This window comes from Dipodomys ordii, unplaced genomic scaffold (genome assembly GCF_000151885.1).
Source record: "Dipodomys ordii isolate 6190 unplaced genomic scaffold, Dord_2.0 Scaffold40, whole genome shotgun sequence".
NCBI classification, from domain to species: domain Eukaryota; kingdom Metazoa; phylum Chordata; class Mammalia; order Rodentia; family Heteromyidae; genus Dipodomys; species Dipodomys ordii.
In genome coordinates, this window is record NW_012267256.1 from 1,164,144 (window position 1) to 1,181,041 (window position 16,898).

Below are 16,898 nucleotides of genomic sequence, written 5' to 3' on the forward strand. Positions count from 1 at the left end.
ACTGCACTTCTTGGGCTTTTTTGCCACCTTTGAAATAATCATGGTAATTTATATTTTCCTAGAAAAATGTCCCTTTTCAAATAAGTTATGACTGTTATTTTCAGGTTAATGATCCTATACTCTGACCCTGCAGTTAAGTCCTCTCCCTTATTTCTAAAGTTACTTACATCTTTTCTCTCTCAGCCAGGTGATTCACGCCTGTAATCTTAGCTACTCAGGAGACTGAGGTCTGAAGATGGAGGTTCAAAGCCAGCCTCATCAGAGAAGTCGTCGAGACTCTTACTCCCAATTAACTGCAAAAAGCAGGAAATGGGTATGTAGCTGAAGTGGTCGAGTGCTAGCCTTGAGTGAAAAAGCCAGGGGACGAATCCCAAGCTCTGAGTACTAGCAGGGGCACGCACGTGTGTGTGTGTGTGTGTGTGTGTGTGTGTGTGCGCGCGCGCACGTGCGCATGCATACATCTTTACCCTCTCTTCCTAACCAGACTTTCCAAAGGTTTCACCTGCTTCACACACCACTTCAAAGACGGCACTGGATTTTGTAAACGCGTGTATTAATATGGTATTTTTTGTTTTCCGTTTCTGCTGTTAATTCCGTTTGTCCTGGGTAGGAGCCACTGGCACAGGCTTTGGTTGGATTTTGTTATTGTCACTGTTGTTATTTCCTTTGAATCTCACAAACAATCTCAAGACAGCAAATATCCTCACCAATCTCTGTGTGAATCTGTTTTCGGGAATCACATGTTTTAACATCATAGAATTGGACGCATTTTCCTTTATCCAGTCTGAAAATGGTTTGTTTGCTTGTTTGTTTGTTGATTCTGGGGGCGGAACTCCGAGTCTTCACTTACTAAGCACGCGCGTTACCGCCTGGGCCATGTCCCTTCTGCTCTTCAGACATCTCACATTTTGTCCAGAACACACCTTGGACTGTGATCCTCCCATCCACGTCTCCCGGGCAGCTGGGATTACAGGTGTGTATAGCCACACCTGATCATACTGAGATATGTTTTGACAATTACCTTCTAACAGGATCTGTGCTTATATCAAAAATCGCTGTATTTTCCCATTAGAATGCACACTTGCTTGAGAACAGAATCCAAAGTGCAAAATTATTTGCTTTCAGAAATGGATGATCTTTATTATTCTGGCTTTCTGCATGTCTCCCTGGTTTCCAAAGAAGTTTTAGAAAAATGTGTAAATTCTTCTGCTTGGAGAAACAATTACTAAGGTGGATGTTTAATACATATATGATTGCTTTTTTCTTAGGTTTGCAGAGAGCAAAGAGGCAAAGAAACTGAAAATGGGATTCATTCTTATAAACTCTTCTGTAAAGTGAATTCTAATTCCCATCTGTTAAAGTAAGGAAATTAACAACAGGAAGGGAACTCAAAGCATCAGCTTCCTGCTTGCTCTCTATAAGCCTTGGAACTATATCCAATCTAGCAGAGGGCTGATAGAGCAAGTTAATTTTTTTTCCCTACAATACTACTGCTGTTTGAATAATTAGTTACTGATAACAGATCACACTGATGTATTTGTATTTAAGTTTTGTCCTAAGGTACCCTGTTATTTTTACAATAATCTCGGAATGGAAATTGACCTGCTTTGTAATTTTACTTTTTGTGTGTCAGTACTGGGACTTGAACCCAGGAGCTAGGCATTAGCTTTTTCACTCAAAGCTGGTGTTCTAGCTTGAGGCAAGCAACCTTTTTGGCTCTTTGGTGTTTTGGTAGTTAATTGGAGGTAAGAGTCTCACAGACTTTCCTACTGGGCTGGCTTCAAACCTTGATCCTCAAATCTCAGCCTCCTGAATAGCTAAGATTACAGGTGTGAGCTATTATGAAGTTTTTATACAGAACGTTTTTCAACAGAAACATGTATGTATATAGAATCTTACTAGAATATATGGCCTTTTAATGTAGTTGGTGGAAAACTTGGTCACTGGGATCATAAAACTTAATTTTAAAAAATACCGTTCAAGGAGCCAGGTGCCAGTGGATCACACCTGTAATTCTAGCTGCTCAGGAGGCTGAGATTTCAAGATTGAAGTTCAAAGCCAGCCAGGAAATGAAAGGCTATAAGACTCTTATCTCCAATTAACCACCAAAAAATAAAAAAAGAAGAAGTGGAGCTGAGACTCGAGTGGTAGAAAGCAAGCTTTAAGAAAAATGAAGATCAGGGACAGCACCCAGGTCCAGAGTTCAAGCCTGAGGCCCAGCACACACACACAGACACAGACACACACACACACACAGACACACACACACACAGATACACACACACACAGACACAGACACACAGACACACACACACACAGACACACACACACACACCAGCACAGAACATTACCAATGAAAAGACCAGTGGGGAAGACCTGCCCCACATCTCCTGGTTGTAATGCTATGGACAAAACGTTCTGGGCCCCTCCATTCATCTCCCGGCCTTTGGGACGTTGTCAGGTCGTACAGCTGGGCCCTCAGGAATGGGGCGAACGCCCTTAGGGGAGGCACTTCGGAGGGCCACGTGAGGGGCATGGTCTGTAGAGCAGAGTACAGACCCTCTCCAGATTCTAATCCAGCATGCTGACTTCCACCCTCCCGAACTGCAGAAACCAAATCTATCGTGTATACCTGCATGGTATTTTGTTAGCAAGGCTCAAACTAATGATGACATGTAAGAACCATGAAACTATGACTAGAGAACTTAATGGACATAGTCCAGGTCACAGAATAACCGTTTCTGACTCCCAACCTCCAACTCAAGGCGGCAAGAAGGGCTCAGTGCAGAGCCGGTTTGACAACAAGCACCATTCCCTGGGAGAACAAGAAGCCGATGCAGGTGCACCTGCCTGTAATCCCTGCCTTCCTCGGTGGAGACGGGATTACAGATGCAAGGCCAGCCTCGTCTACTTAGTGAGAGCAAGTCTCACAAAGAGAAAAGAGGGGCGGGGGGAGGGACTTGATCAGTGTCTGAGAGACAAAAGTCATATAATAAAGAAACTTGTGTGCTGGGTGTCGTGGCTCACATCTCAACCTAGCTGTCCCAGAAGCTGAGGCCTGAGGCCCATACTCCCAAGCTAGCCCCAGGAGAAACATCCGTGAGGTGCTGATCGCCAGGGAACCACCAGAAAAGCCAGAACTGGAGCTGTGGTTCAAGGGGTCGAATGCCAGCCTTAAGCAAAAGAAGCCAAGCATGTGTGCAAGGCCCTGAGTTCAAACCAGCACACACACTCGCCTGTAACAATCTCACGTTCAAGTAGTAAAGAAGTGAGAAGCACCGCCAAATGAGGCTGAGAGAGATGAAGACTCCGGTCCTCGAGTTGGTCAGTGCGTACGCACCCGGGCAGACCAACGGCCGCTCTCACACGCAGGTGGGGGCCGCCCTTGGCACCGTGCCTCTGGGCTGGAAACAGCAGGAGCAGAGGTGCGGGCCGCAGCCCCTGCTTCAGGGCCAAGTCTGGTCTGAAGACTGAGCCAGCACCGCACGGGACATCACCTCCCAGGAGCAACGATTCTTGTGCTCTGAGGGCACAAAACCAGAAGTCAAACCCCCCATCAGGAGGCCACCGCGCCTGTCTCCACCGCTCAGCGAAGGGCTCCGTGCTGAACACTCTTCCTGTCCAGCCGTCAGGGTTATTTCCGTGCGACTGAGTCTTGAGGCCACTGTTTGGCAGGATCCAGAGCACACACAAATAACAATGACAACGTAAGGGCGTGGAGACACACGGCCTCGCTGAACCCCAGTAACTTCTAGTCACTGACTGAAAAGCAAGGTGGTCAGGGTGCTGTCCCACGCCTGCTCAGGAGGCTGAGAGCCGAGGATTGTGGTGCAAGGCCAGCCCTGGGTGGAAATGTCTGTGAGACTCTTATCTCTAATGAACCACCAAAGAGCAGAAGTAGGTCAGCGGCCCAACAGGTTGTGTGTCAACCTTGAGAAAGAAAAACGCTGAGAGACAGAGCCCAGGCCCTGAGTTCCAGCCCCAGAACCGGCACCAAAAGAAAAAAAAGGTTTTGTCTAATTGGACAATAGTATGAAAAAATGATAAACACCCAAGCAAACTGAACTTCAGATAAGTTTCAGATTTACTGTAAGTCTAAACAAACTTCCGAATAATTAATCTCTAAAATGTATAAATCAACTGCAGATAGGTGCACATAAATCATACTAGAGAACGTTCGTATGCACCGTGATTTAAAATGCTTTTTAGGAAAGTGCATAATGATGCATGCTGAGGAGATGCAGGTATATTTAATTGGATATAATTAAAATAATGATGTGTGTTTAAAATAATGATACATTTAAAAATGTTAAATGTAAGTGGCTGAAGAGTCTGTAATAAAAAGTCAAAGCAGTAACTAGTTTTTGATTACCTGATTATTCACAGAGCTAATACCGTTCACTCGACAAGTAATGCCATAATAATGTCACAGGAGCTGTCTGGGGACCCTGGTGCTCCCTGGCTTTATCCTTAAGGCTAGTTTCACGTTCATTTTCTTGGTCAAAAAAAACCCCCAAAACCCAGAACGTATTTTCTCTGGCCACTACCCTTGGCTCATGACTGCAATCCTAGCTTCTCAGCGACAGAGACTGGGAGAAGGTTGGTCCCAGGGACGCCCGAGTGGAGAGATGTCTGACAGTCCACCAACTAGCTAGCTGGCGTAGTGATACGCGCCTGCCACCCCAGCCAGGCAGGAGCTGGGCTGGCAACCTCCGTAGCCAGCTGCCACCGCTCTGTACACCACCCTACATATCATAAAAACAGTGTTTGAAGATTACAGCCAGCGCTTGCTCCAGGGGGAGGAAAGCAAGATCCTAGCTAAAAAAACACCAGAACAAAGAAGACCTGGGAACTTATTCAGGTAGAAGGCTGGCCCAGCAAGTGGACACCCCGGAGTTCAAACCCCAGCACTGACCCCCCAAATAATACGTTTTTTTTTTCTCCAAGATAAGTGTAAATGTGGACCATTGTTGAGGTGGATCATTGATACTGGGACGTGAAGTCTAGTTTCCTCTCTAAGCCGCTTATATTTAAATTTTTTTTTTATTAACAGGAAAGAAATACCTTTCCACTTGTGAACGTGGGTTCTGTCATAGTTGGTTACTGTTCTTACTCCCGTGCAAAGGGCGGAGCTTGCTCTTGTTCGAACGTGCCCGGCTCCTCTCCAGGAGGCCTCAGAAATCCTCTCAACTACCCTGGCAACCCGCAGGTGGCGGAGTCGGTCTAACCCCTGTGAAGACGCCCTGGGCTTCCGACGGCTGGGCCACCTGGAGTCATTTCCCTCCCTTCCTCTTCTTTCCTTGGGCCTCTGCTTCCAGCTCAATCAATGGCCGCTCTCTGCCTCATTATTTTTGTCTGGTCCCCAGCCCTACCCCGGGGTTTCTCAGATGAGCGGCTGGTGAACCAGTGTCCCACAGCCCTGGCACCTCATTACCTAACCCCCTGCGCCTCCGGCTGCGGCAGCAGCCAGCTCCAAACACCTCCCTGAAGGCCTGAGCAGGCAATTACCGCCCTGAGCCCTGCGCCCGTAGTTCAGACTCGGGCTCTGGGAGAGGAAAAGGGCTGCGTGGAGATTGTGGTTTGGGTTGGTTTGGGTTGGGTTCTCTTTGTTTATCACTGAGCTTTGCCTGGGGTGCACATCTGGCGGCGGGAAGCAGGTGTGAGTTCTGCACAAGCGTAGGTAAGGATACCTAGAAAGCAGCATCGATTAGAAGAGACGGAGGGCTTCCGGCAGTGGCTTTGCCCTCTGACTGCTTTAATTTGTGTGGACTGTAATACCAAGCTCTTCCTGATCCAGCGGTGACGATCTCACATACAAATGGTACCTTTGTTCTTCTTTCCTTTCTTTCTTCTGTTCTTTCTTTCCTTCTTCCCTTCTTCCCTCCCTCCTTCCTTCCTCTTTTTTTTTTTAAATTTTATTTTATTTTATTTGTGAACTTCCTTCCTCTTTATCTCTTTCTTTTTCTTCCTTCCTTTCTACATTCCTTTCTCTTTCTTTCTTTTTCCCTTTCTTACTTTCCTTCTTTCTTTTTCCCCTTTCTTCCTCCCTTCCCTCCTTCCTTCTTTCTTTCTTTCTCCCTTCCTTCCCTCCTTCCTTCCTTCCTCCTTCCTTCCTTCCTTTCTTCTTCCTTCCTTCCTTCCTTCCTTCCTTCCTTTTTCCCTTTCTTACTTTCCTTCTTTCTTTTTCCCCTTTCTTCCTCCCTTCCCTTTCTTTCTTTCTTTCTTTCTTTCTTTCTTTCTTTCTTTCTTTCTTTCTTTCTTTCTTTCTTTCTTTCTTTCTTTCTTTCTTTCTTCCTAAGCCAGTATTGGCATTTGAACTCTGAACCTGGGCTCTGTCCTGTCTCTTCTTCACTCAGGGCTAACACTCTACCACGTGAGCTATGGCTCCACTTCCAAGACTTTGCTGGTTAATTGGAGGTAAGAATTTCACAGAATTGTCTGCTTGGCTAACTTTGAACCTGGATCCCCAGATCTCGGGCTCCTAAATAACTAGGATTATAAACTTACAGGCATGAGCCACATGCACATGGCTTTTTGCTAGTTCTTGGTTTTGCTGTTTGCTTTTTCCTTCTTCCCGCTTTGTTGGGGAGGAGGGGTTGGCAGTGTGGCAGTACACAGGTTTGGCCTCAGAGCCTCGACTCCTCTGGGCTTGCTTGATCGTGGCTGGCACTCTATCACTTGACCCATGCCTCTGGTCTGGCTTTGAGCTGGTTAATTGCAGTTGGGAGTCTTAGATTTGTCTGCCTCTGATCTCAGCCTCGTGAACAGCTTTGATTACAGGTGTCGGCCCCTCGCATGCACTTCCCAGCAAGTTTAACATCTCCTGGCTTTCTGGATTTTCTTCCTTAGTCTCTCTTATTTCTGTCTCAATCACATCACTCTATTGAGCCACAGCCTTTTTCTGCTTATGTGGTGCTAAGGAGTTGAACCCAGGGCCTCAGGTGTGCAAGGCAAGCGCTCTACCACTGAACCACCTTCCCAGTCCCTAGGGGACACATTTTCTAAACCTGCAAAAGACAAGGGAAGTATGAAGATGGTCAAAGTACGTACCTGGGAGGGGGGTTGCAAGAGTTTAGTGTTCTGATGTTTTGTTTCTGTTGTGGTCTGGGAGCCTTGCACATGGTAAGCAAAGGCTGGGCCACTGGGCTGCTCCCAACCTCACAGCAAGATTTTTTTTTGTACTTTTTTGTTGTAAAGACACTGTACAGAGGGGTTACAGTCACACGAGCAAGGTCATGAGTCCATTTCCTATCGAGCCTTGTCACCTCCTCCTTTGTTTTTCCCCTACCCTCCCTTCCCTCCCCACCAACCCAACTCCCCCCCTCCCCCCGCCCCATGCCTGAAGTTGTAAAGTTCATTTTCAACATAGTGTCTTGTACATCTCATTGTTACAATGGGTCAACCTGTATCCCTATTTAAACATTTTACAACACGATTTTAAGTAAAGTATAACATAGGACAGGTTAGAAAACAAATGGATCTACTTTTAGGCATGAATTACAAGATGTTTGGGGAGAGCTATCCATCAAATAATTGGAACCTGATTGGGAATCAAGACGAAGTTTATTAGTATGAAGATATTAGATTAAACTATCATCATGACTGTTGCTGCTGCTGCTGGTGGTCCTAGGGCTCTCACTCAGGGATGTCTCTGTTATTGTCTGACTTACATTTTCTTGGGCATATATCCAAGGGGATGTGAGTCAAGAGACAGGAGACACACTTGTACACCATGCACCGAAGCACAATGCACAATAGCCAAGCTATGGAAACAGCCCAGATGCCCTACAACTGATCAGCAGAGGGAAGAAAGGTGGGACGTACATACAATTGTGGGTTATTCGACCACACAGGAGGAGGGGGCTGTCTGCAGGGGAGGGGAGGGGACCAGAGATCAGCGTGTTAAGACAGGTTTGGGAACAGAAAGGTCACCTGTTTTCTCTCGCACATAAAGATAAACATACATGAACATATACAGAATCACACATACCTATAAAGAAAACATATTGAGAAGGAGGAAAAATACTCAGAAAGTAAAGAATATTGAAGTACATTGTGTCAAGATGATATAAGGAAACTCACTGAAGATTTGAATACTAACTGACAGGAGGGAAGGGGCAAGGTGGTTACTCTAATTAATGCAATGACGTATGACAGTGAAACACCTTTGAACAACTTACACCTAAGGAAAAGAAAACAAGAAAGAAGATAGGATTATAAACCAGGTCTTAGGGGAAGGGAAGCAGAAGGTAACAGGTAGAAAGGGCAGGGAGAATGGGAAGGATGAAGTTGCTTTACATATAGGTATGTAAGTAGGGGCAAAGCTTTGGTTGAGATTATTTTAAGGAGGAGGAGAGAGAGAAGAGCAATGAATGGGTGAATCTGATCAGCGAACTTTGTAAGCAACCATGGTTATTGCAAAGTTAAAATCCCTTACACACCTTCTGGGTGCTAACTTAAAAAATAGAAGTGAGAGAAGTATCATATAATTTTTTTCATTTGTGGAACCCAAGAAACAAAAGAAACAAACAAAACCATGAGTACCAGGAGGCAGTGGATCACACCTGTCATCCTAGCTACTCAGGAGGCTGAGATCTGACCATCACAGTTCAAAGCCAGCCCAAGCAGGAAAGTCCATGAGACTCTTATCTCCAATAAACCACCAAAAAGACAGAGATGGAGCTGAGGCATAAGTGGTAGCATGGTAGCGCTGAGCAAAAGAAGCTCAGGGACAGTGCCCAGGCCCTGAATCCAAGCCCTAGGTCAGGTAAACACACACACACACACCACACACAAAGAAAAACCACTGGTACTCTACCACTTGAGCCATTGCTCCATCTCTGGCTTTTTGCTGATTTATTGGAGATAAGAGTCTCGTGCTTTTTCTGCCTGGGCTGGCTTTGAACCATGATCCTCAGCCACTTCCATCTGCCTTTTCTTGATTTTCATACTTACCGCCCTCAAAATAAAATTCTATGATTACTAATTGTTTGAGATTGAAGTCCCTGAGCAGCAGACCGGACAGAGTTTAGTGGGCAGGACCTGTGGTAGAGAGAGTGTCCTAAAGACTACTTTTGTCAGCTGACAGTGTAAGCAGAGGTCAAGGTCAGGGTGGGTGTGGTAACCGCGTTGGGAAACCCCACTGGAACTTTGGAGTTCAAACAGCCTTCCTCCGTGGACCCAAAGTGGGTGGAGTGGCCATTTCATTCTACTCTTCTTAACTGGCCATGATGGCATGCTTGGTCAAGGCAGGTTTCCAGAGCTAATGTGACCCCTGAGCTCTCTGACACACTCACACTCACACACACACACACACACACACACGCATACACACCTGCGCACCACGCTCCCAGCTGGCCAAGCCATACGATCGTTAGTGATGGAAGGCAAGCAAGGCAACAAACCCCAAGCCACGGTCTCTCCAGAGCTTCAAAGAACACTGTAACAGGCAGAAAGCAAGCCACGTAGGCAGGCTGGCTTTGAACCCCACTCCTCAGATCCCAGCCTCCTGAGGAGCTGGGGTGACTGGCTAAGCTGCTGGCGTGCACCTAAAGCAAAGCTCTTGGTTTGCCGTTTTTAATGATTCTTATGATGAAGCAAAAGAATTGCTCATTGAGGTAAGAGCTCCAAAGAAAGGGAATCGGTGACTGACAGGTCGCTGTGCAGCACGGGGTCCCGCAGAAAGCCAGGGCAGCCTCCGCTCACACCCTCATCCTCTCTCCTCTCTGACCTTCGTCTGCGCCGTGTGTCTCCTCCAAGACAGGTCTCCTTGGTGTGAGCGCCTGTAATTACATTAGCCATGCAGGTACACCCAGAATTCCCTCTCCTCTCGGGTAAAGTTGCATACTCCCAGGCCCTGAGGGTTCGTATAGGGACCAGCTGAAGAGTGACGGTATTCAGCCTACCACAACAATCACCCCTCTTTAAAAAGGGGCATAATAGCTAGGAGCAGCGAGGTCACACCTGTCATCCGAGCTACTCAGGAAGCTGAGATCTGAGGACCACAGTTCAAAGCCAGCCTGGGCAGGAAAGTCCATGAGACTCTTATCTCCAATTAAAGACACACAAAAAAAGCCAGAATTAGAGCTGTGGCTCAAATGGTGGAGAACTAACTTTAAGTAACAAAGGTTAGGGACACAGACACACAGACACACACACAGACACACACACACATTGTACTGAAGCCACTTCTTATGGTTGCTGAGAAACTTCCATTTAGATTAAGTGCTAAGATCATTACTGGGCACAGAAAGCCCTCATCAAATGTAGCCCACTCTTTGCCCTTCATGGGGTCTGCGTGTGCAGTCTAGCTGGCCTTGACCTCGGGATGGTTCTGCCCCAGGCTCCAGAGCTTCTGGGATCGCTGACACACACCGCCATGCTGCCGAGCCTCCCCAGCTGATTTCTTCGGCCATCATTTCTCTTCAAGCCTCGTAGGTTTGTGCTTGTGTTTGGGCACAGGAATTGCAGTCATCTTCACAAGCATCTCAACCTTTGGTTTTGTCTCTAAAACACATTCCATAGCCTCTATTTCCTACCCTCCAAATAAAACTCAGCAGCAGCACACTGATCGCAAAAACCTGTCATCCTAGCTGCTCAGGAGGCTGAGATCTGAGGATCACGGTTCAAAGCCAGCGTGGGCAGGAAAGTCCCTGAGACTCTTCTCTCCCATGAACCGCCCAAGTCTAGAAGTAGGTGAGAGGCTCAAGTGATTCAAGTGATTTTTTTTTTTGTCCAGCCTTGAGTGGAAAAACACGTAGTCGTGAGTTCAAGCCCAAGTACTGGCACTAAATAATAATACATCAAACTGCTCGCTCCATGAGTACACACTGGGTGTCCCTGTAGGCACATACTTACCAGCTGAGGATACTGAGGTATCTCTGCATCCCACTGGGTCCCAGTCCTGTGCTGCAGCAGGTGCCCTGCGACTCGTAACCCCTGCGTCTAGTTCAACAGGGTCCTGTACAAGCAGAGTCCTCCTACATCCCTACGTGGGGACCAGCTCTGCCTACTTATAAAGCAACGGAGGTGCTGTAAGACATTGACAACTGTAGCCTTCCCCCTCAGGCCTCCGGAGGCCACGGCTGGGCAGACAGCCAGCTGCAGAGGCAGCATCTGGGTAAACTGAGGACGCAGCAGGAGGTATGGCACATATTTCTTTGCAACTTTGACAAGGAGAGAAGAGTGACCCTGTGATGCGTTTTCCCTTCTGGTGGAGATGGATTTTCTCTCTTTCTCCACCTCATCTCATTTACTCTCCATGACCAAAAAAAAAAAAAATTCAAAGGGAAAAGCAAGATTCTGAGAAGGGCCTGCCAAACCAATTAATACCTTCTGAATGTTATCTCCCTGCTATGTTAATGTTATGTTAATAAATGCAATTAAGATAACATTCAGGAGGTGTTAATTGGTTTGGCAGATGTACATGAATAAGAAGCATAGATATTTTGCTTTCCCTATTTATGGACACAGAGAATGACACAAAGTTGGACAAAAGCAAACTTAATTTGCCTCTAGTATCTTCCTACCCCTTAGGCCTTTTCTCTAAAGGCATAGAAGGGGTTTTAAAAAATGCTCATTTAGGTGGTATTACAAAGATGGAATGATCGGCAAATGTTGCAAAAATAAAACCATCTCAACCACAGAATTAACCACATGATGTTTATTCTCTTTAAAATTATATACACACACATATATATACACACCATATATGCTATATATACTCTCTCTCTTTAAAATGTGTCTATAGCATATATGCAAATAAGCTCCTATGCTAATCTAGGAAGCAGATGGTTCCAGAGCACTGACTTCTAGACTATTCTTAACGTAATTGGTTTTTGAATGTATCTCCCGATTTAAGAGTTAATGGTTATTTCATTCTAAATCACAAAATGGTAGCTTTTACTTTCTGTGTTGGAAATAATACACACACACACACACACACACACACACACTCCACTGTACCTTACTTGGTAAATGAAGGTGCATCTCTGAAAAGAAGCCTAAATACATGGAGTGTGGGGTGAGGGGCCAGCCTGTGGTCCCCGAGGCTGGATTACGGGGGTGTGGGGTGAGGGGCCTGTGGTCCCCGAGGCTGGATTACGGGGGTGTGGGGTGAGGGGCCTGTGGTCCCCTGAGGCTGGATTACGGGGGGTGTGGGGTGTGGGGGCTGTGGTCCCCGAGGCTGGATTATGGGGGGTGTGGGGTGAGGGGCTGTGGTCCCCGAGGCTGGATTACGGGGGTGTGGGGTGCCCCGAGGCTGGATTACGGGGGTGTGGGGTGAGGGGCCTGTGGTCCCCGAGGCTGGATTACGGGGGTGTGGGGTGAGGGGCCTGTGGTCCCCTGAGGCTGGATTACGGGGGGTGTGGGGTGTGGGGGCTGTGGTCCCCGAGGCTGGATTATGGGGGGTGTGGGGTGAGGGGCTGTGGTCCCCGAGTCTGGATTACGGGGGGTGTGGGGTGAGGGGCTGTGGTCCCCGAGGCTGGATTAGGCTCGGGATTCGGGCTTTGCTTTGCCGTGCCTCACACACTCAGTCTTCCCAGCACACCCTTACTTCCTTTTTGCCTTTCGTTCTTCCTTCCTTCCTGTCCTTTTATCTGATTTATCTCCTCTCTGTGGTGTGCTGGGCATTGACCTCGGGCCTGATGTCCTCGGTGCCGTCTTATCACGAGGCCAACGCTGTGCCCCTCGAGCCACGGCTCCTCTTCTGGCCTCTTGGTGGCTCCCTGGGCGTTGGCACTTGCTGGCTTGCCCGCTGGGGCTGACTTCAGACTCTCATCCACAGCGCCCAGCCTCTGCAGAAGCCAAGTCACCCCTGGCCGTCCCGGCATCCATTCACTTCACGACACACTCCCATGTGTGGAAGGGGTGTGCGTGTCTCCAGCGTCCACCTGTAGGGAACCCTGACACATCCGGTTGTGCCAGTGGTCCCCCCCAATTAAACAGAAAATGTAGTGACAAGTAAGACAGGAATCTATGCAGTATGGCTGTACCGGAAAACGCAGGGGACCGAATCCCCTCTGCCCTGTCTTTGGGGATATGGACGGAAGGCCGGGGGGATAGAGAGGAAACACTGGGGCCAGGGCAGGAGGTAAGAGGTGTGCCTGTTTGAACAGTATGAGCCGAGACGGGACCCACGGTAGGTTCTGCTAGCACCCTGGCCTCGAGCTGAGGCGCACAGCCCAATACCCAGAGAAGGAAGGTCACAGAAGGTCGCATCACCATCTGCAAAGCTCCCTGTTCTTGAAATCCGGGCATGTATCACAGGCAGAACCAGCAGGGCAGCTTTGGCGATGACTCTTCACCGGGTGAACAGTGCGTGCGGAGCGCCGCAGGGCTCTGACACGAAGCTTACGGTATCATAAGGGAAAAGATACAAAAGAAAGACAAAGGGCGCCCGGGTGTCGGCTGGCTTTCAGCTTACCCAGCAGGCAACGTGGGCCCCAAAGAAGCAGTCCTGAAGTCTCCGCTCTTCAACGAGCTTCCTTCCAGCGAGGAACTAAAGCGCCGCGCAACGTACTGTTCAAACTAGACTTCAGACAAATGGACACACGGGACCCCCATTCCAAGACGCCGTCTGCTGCGGCTGGGTACGGCTCAGAGTTGAAGTTTAACATCCACGCTGGGATACTGGGAGGACAGGAAGATAAGCTGACCACGGAGTTGAGCTGAGGCCTGCGGGGGCGGCTAGCATTCGATAAAGCCACCAGAGTTGAACGCTGGTGGACAGACTGGAACGGACACATGCATGTATCTTTGCCAAAAGTCATCACCAGATGATGTTCAGAACCGAGGGTTTAATAAACCTCCTTTGCTTCTAAACTTACTCACCTCCAGGTGTTTTGTTACGGTAATGGAAGCAGCAATGAAATACATCATCTTTGAAATGCAACAACTTTTTCTCTCTGAGTGTGTGTGTGTGTGTGTGTGTGTGTGTGTGTGTATGCACACTCTTTTTCTGGGGCTTGGACTCAGGACCTAGGTGCAGTCTCTGAGCATTTTTGTTCAAAGCTAGCACTCTACCCCTTGAGCCAAAGCTCCACTTCTGGCTTTTTTTAGTAGTTAATTGGAGACAAGAACCTCAGACTTTCTTCCCAGGGCTGGCTTTGAACTTCAGTCCTCACATCTCAGCCTTCTGAGTAACTAGGATTACTGAGCCACAAGTGGCTGGCTATGTCCACTGTTTAGTAGTAAACTTCCAGAAGGGAGAAAGAAGGAAAAGAAGAGAAAAAGAAGACCATGCTACGTTTCATGTACATTGCAAGATTGAAGTCTAACTTCCGAAATGCTAAAATGTACAGCTCCCATTAATGAATATTACGTGTTGCCTACAAAAATGACCAGCAGAGTAACAGCCACTAGTCTCTGATTCATTTCAGGTGGATTGTTCCGATCTACTATGTTTCACCTAATTCCAGAAAATATCCCAGTCCTTGAGCCATTCGGGCCTAGATTTCTGTGCTGAGTGACCCATGACTTTGGCCGTTTTTCTCAATGAAGTTTCCTCAAATCATGCATGAGGTACCTTGGGACTCTTCCTCGCTTTGAACCTGGGGACAGGACGGTGGCTGTTCTGTTAGCAACAAGACATTAAATGAAGATTCCCGAGGAATGCCCGTCTGGTGTCTGTGCACAAAAGCTTGCTGTTTCCAGTAAAGTAGGGTCTCGGTGGGTCAGGCTCGCTGGGTTTATGATGGCAGCTGCTCTGTTGGCTGAGATGGAGGGGTGCCCCAGATCCAGCCATGAGGGCTCATGGGGGGGACCCCCACTCCTCTTCCTTGGATGGCAATGATACCCTGATGTGGTTTCCATGACAACCTGTTTCTAGACTCTTCTGCTGTACCTTAATAGGCTTGCTCACCCTGTACCAAAAGCTCAGGAGGCTGGAAACTGGATCAAGCCGCATTAATTCCATGTTCAACACAGCGTGCTCTGGTCTAGGGGGTTCGACTCCAGATTTCTCCCTAGTAGAGTTGCTGTGTTGAGATTTTATGGCAAGGATAGGCGATAGATGATATCTGAGCATTATCAGAGTCGTGACCCAGCAAAGTACTCGTGCCCTAACCATAGTACTTGAGTGTGACTACTTCAGAAATGACTTTTAAAGAGGTAATTTAATTAAGAGGTCATTAACATAAGTCCTAATCTATTCTAACTTGTGTTCTTATATGAAAAAGACTCCAAGCCAGGTGCTGGTAGCTCACACATATAGCCTTGAGCAGAAGAGCTCAGGGACAGTGCCCAAGCCCTGAGTTCAAGCCCCGGGAGCGGCCAGGGAGAGAGACAGAGAGACAGAGGCTCCAAATGGAGAGCCGGGGGCTCATACCTGTCATCCTACCTACTCAGGAGGCTGAGATCTGAGGATTAAGTTTCAAAGCCACCTGAGCAAGAAAGTCTGTGACTTTTGTCTCCAATAAACCACCCCCTTAAAAGAGCGAGAGTGGCGTTGTGCTTCAAGAGGTAGAGCGCTAGCTTTGAGCAAAAGCAGCTCAGGGACAGCGCCCTGGCCCTGAGTCCAAGCCCCAGGACGGGTATCATACACACAAAAAAAGAAATGGCAAAATGGTGGTCAAGTGAGTACGCGCAAGTGGAGAAGAGAGGCTTCTGGATAAATCTTGATTTTGGGTTTCTGGCCCCCAAACAAGTGAGGAAATAAATTTCCGTAGCAGAAGCCACTCCCCTGTGGCCTTTGATTGTGACAGCTCCTGTCAGGAAGCCACTGGCCGGTCATCATTGGCCCAGCATCCCGATTCTCCTTGAGTCTCGTCCGTCCGGCTCCTGAGTGTGCAAATGCAATCTGTGCCGTTTCTTCCACGGCCAGCTCTTTTCAGCAGGCCCCGTCACCAGCCCTCAGAGGAGAGGGCAAGTCCCTTAGCCTCACAGCTGTCTGAAGCACCGAGGTAAAGGCGGGCCAGGTTCCGGGGCTCAAGCCTATCACTCCAGCAATCGAAGAGGCAGAGATCAGGAGATCAGGTAGCAAAGTGCTGGAGACTTTATCTCATTCTACTTGGGGAGAAGGATCTACTAATTCAATCCATTACAAATAGATAGGTAGATGAATAGATAAGATAGATAGATTAGACAGAAAAAAAGATAGATAACAGATAGATATTTGCCAGACTGTGACATCTAAATCATAGGTGATCTAAATGTATAATATTTATCTTGGTTGATAGATAGATAGATAGATAGATAGATAGATAGATAGATAGATAGATAGATAGATAGATGGCAGACAGTGGTGTCTTAATGATAGATGATCAAAATGTATTATATTTATCTCATCTACTGAAACCAAAGCAAACCACAGCCATCGTTGATAAATTTTTCCTCCTTAGTAGTAATGCCTTTCTCAATCAAAAACTAATTGTGTCTATCATGTTTTCTAGAACTTACGTTTCCAAATTCTGTTCCTTTAAAAAAAAATCTGTATATGAGTCTAAATTACAGAGTAATAAATGTGACCTCTGAGATTCATTTTGTGATTTACACAATGCCATCCATGGAAGTTATGATTCTGTGTATTTCCCATTCTTCATTCAAACAGCCATCTACCTTAAATAAGTATTCTGTAACCATAAATATTAAATTTTAAAGTACTTTGTAGAGACGTAATCACAAACTTTATCTCCTAACTTTTTGATAGTAATCACAAACTTTATCTCCTAACTTTTTGATAAAAATCAAATTTCTTTTTAAATAACCAAGGTTTTGGCCAAGGCCGGCTCTGAGGATTACGATTCAAACCCCTGAGTCTCGTTTCCCCAATAAACAACCGAAGCGTCAATAGTGAGAGTGTGGCTCAAACGGTAGAGGCCAGCCTTGCATGAAAATGCTACAGAAGGCACCTAGACTAGTTCAAACACCAGTGCCAGCACACACACACACACACACACACA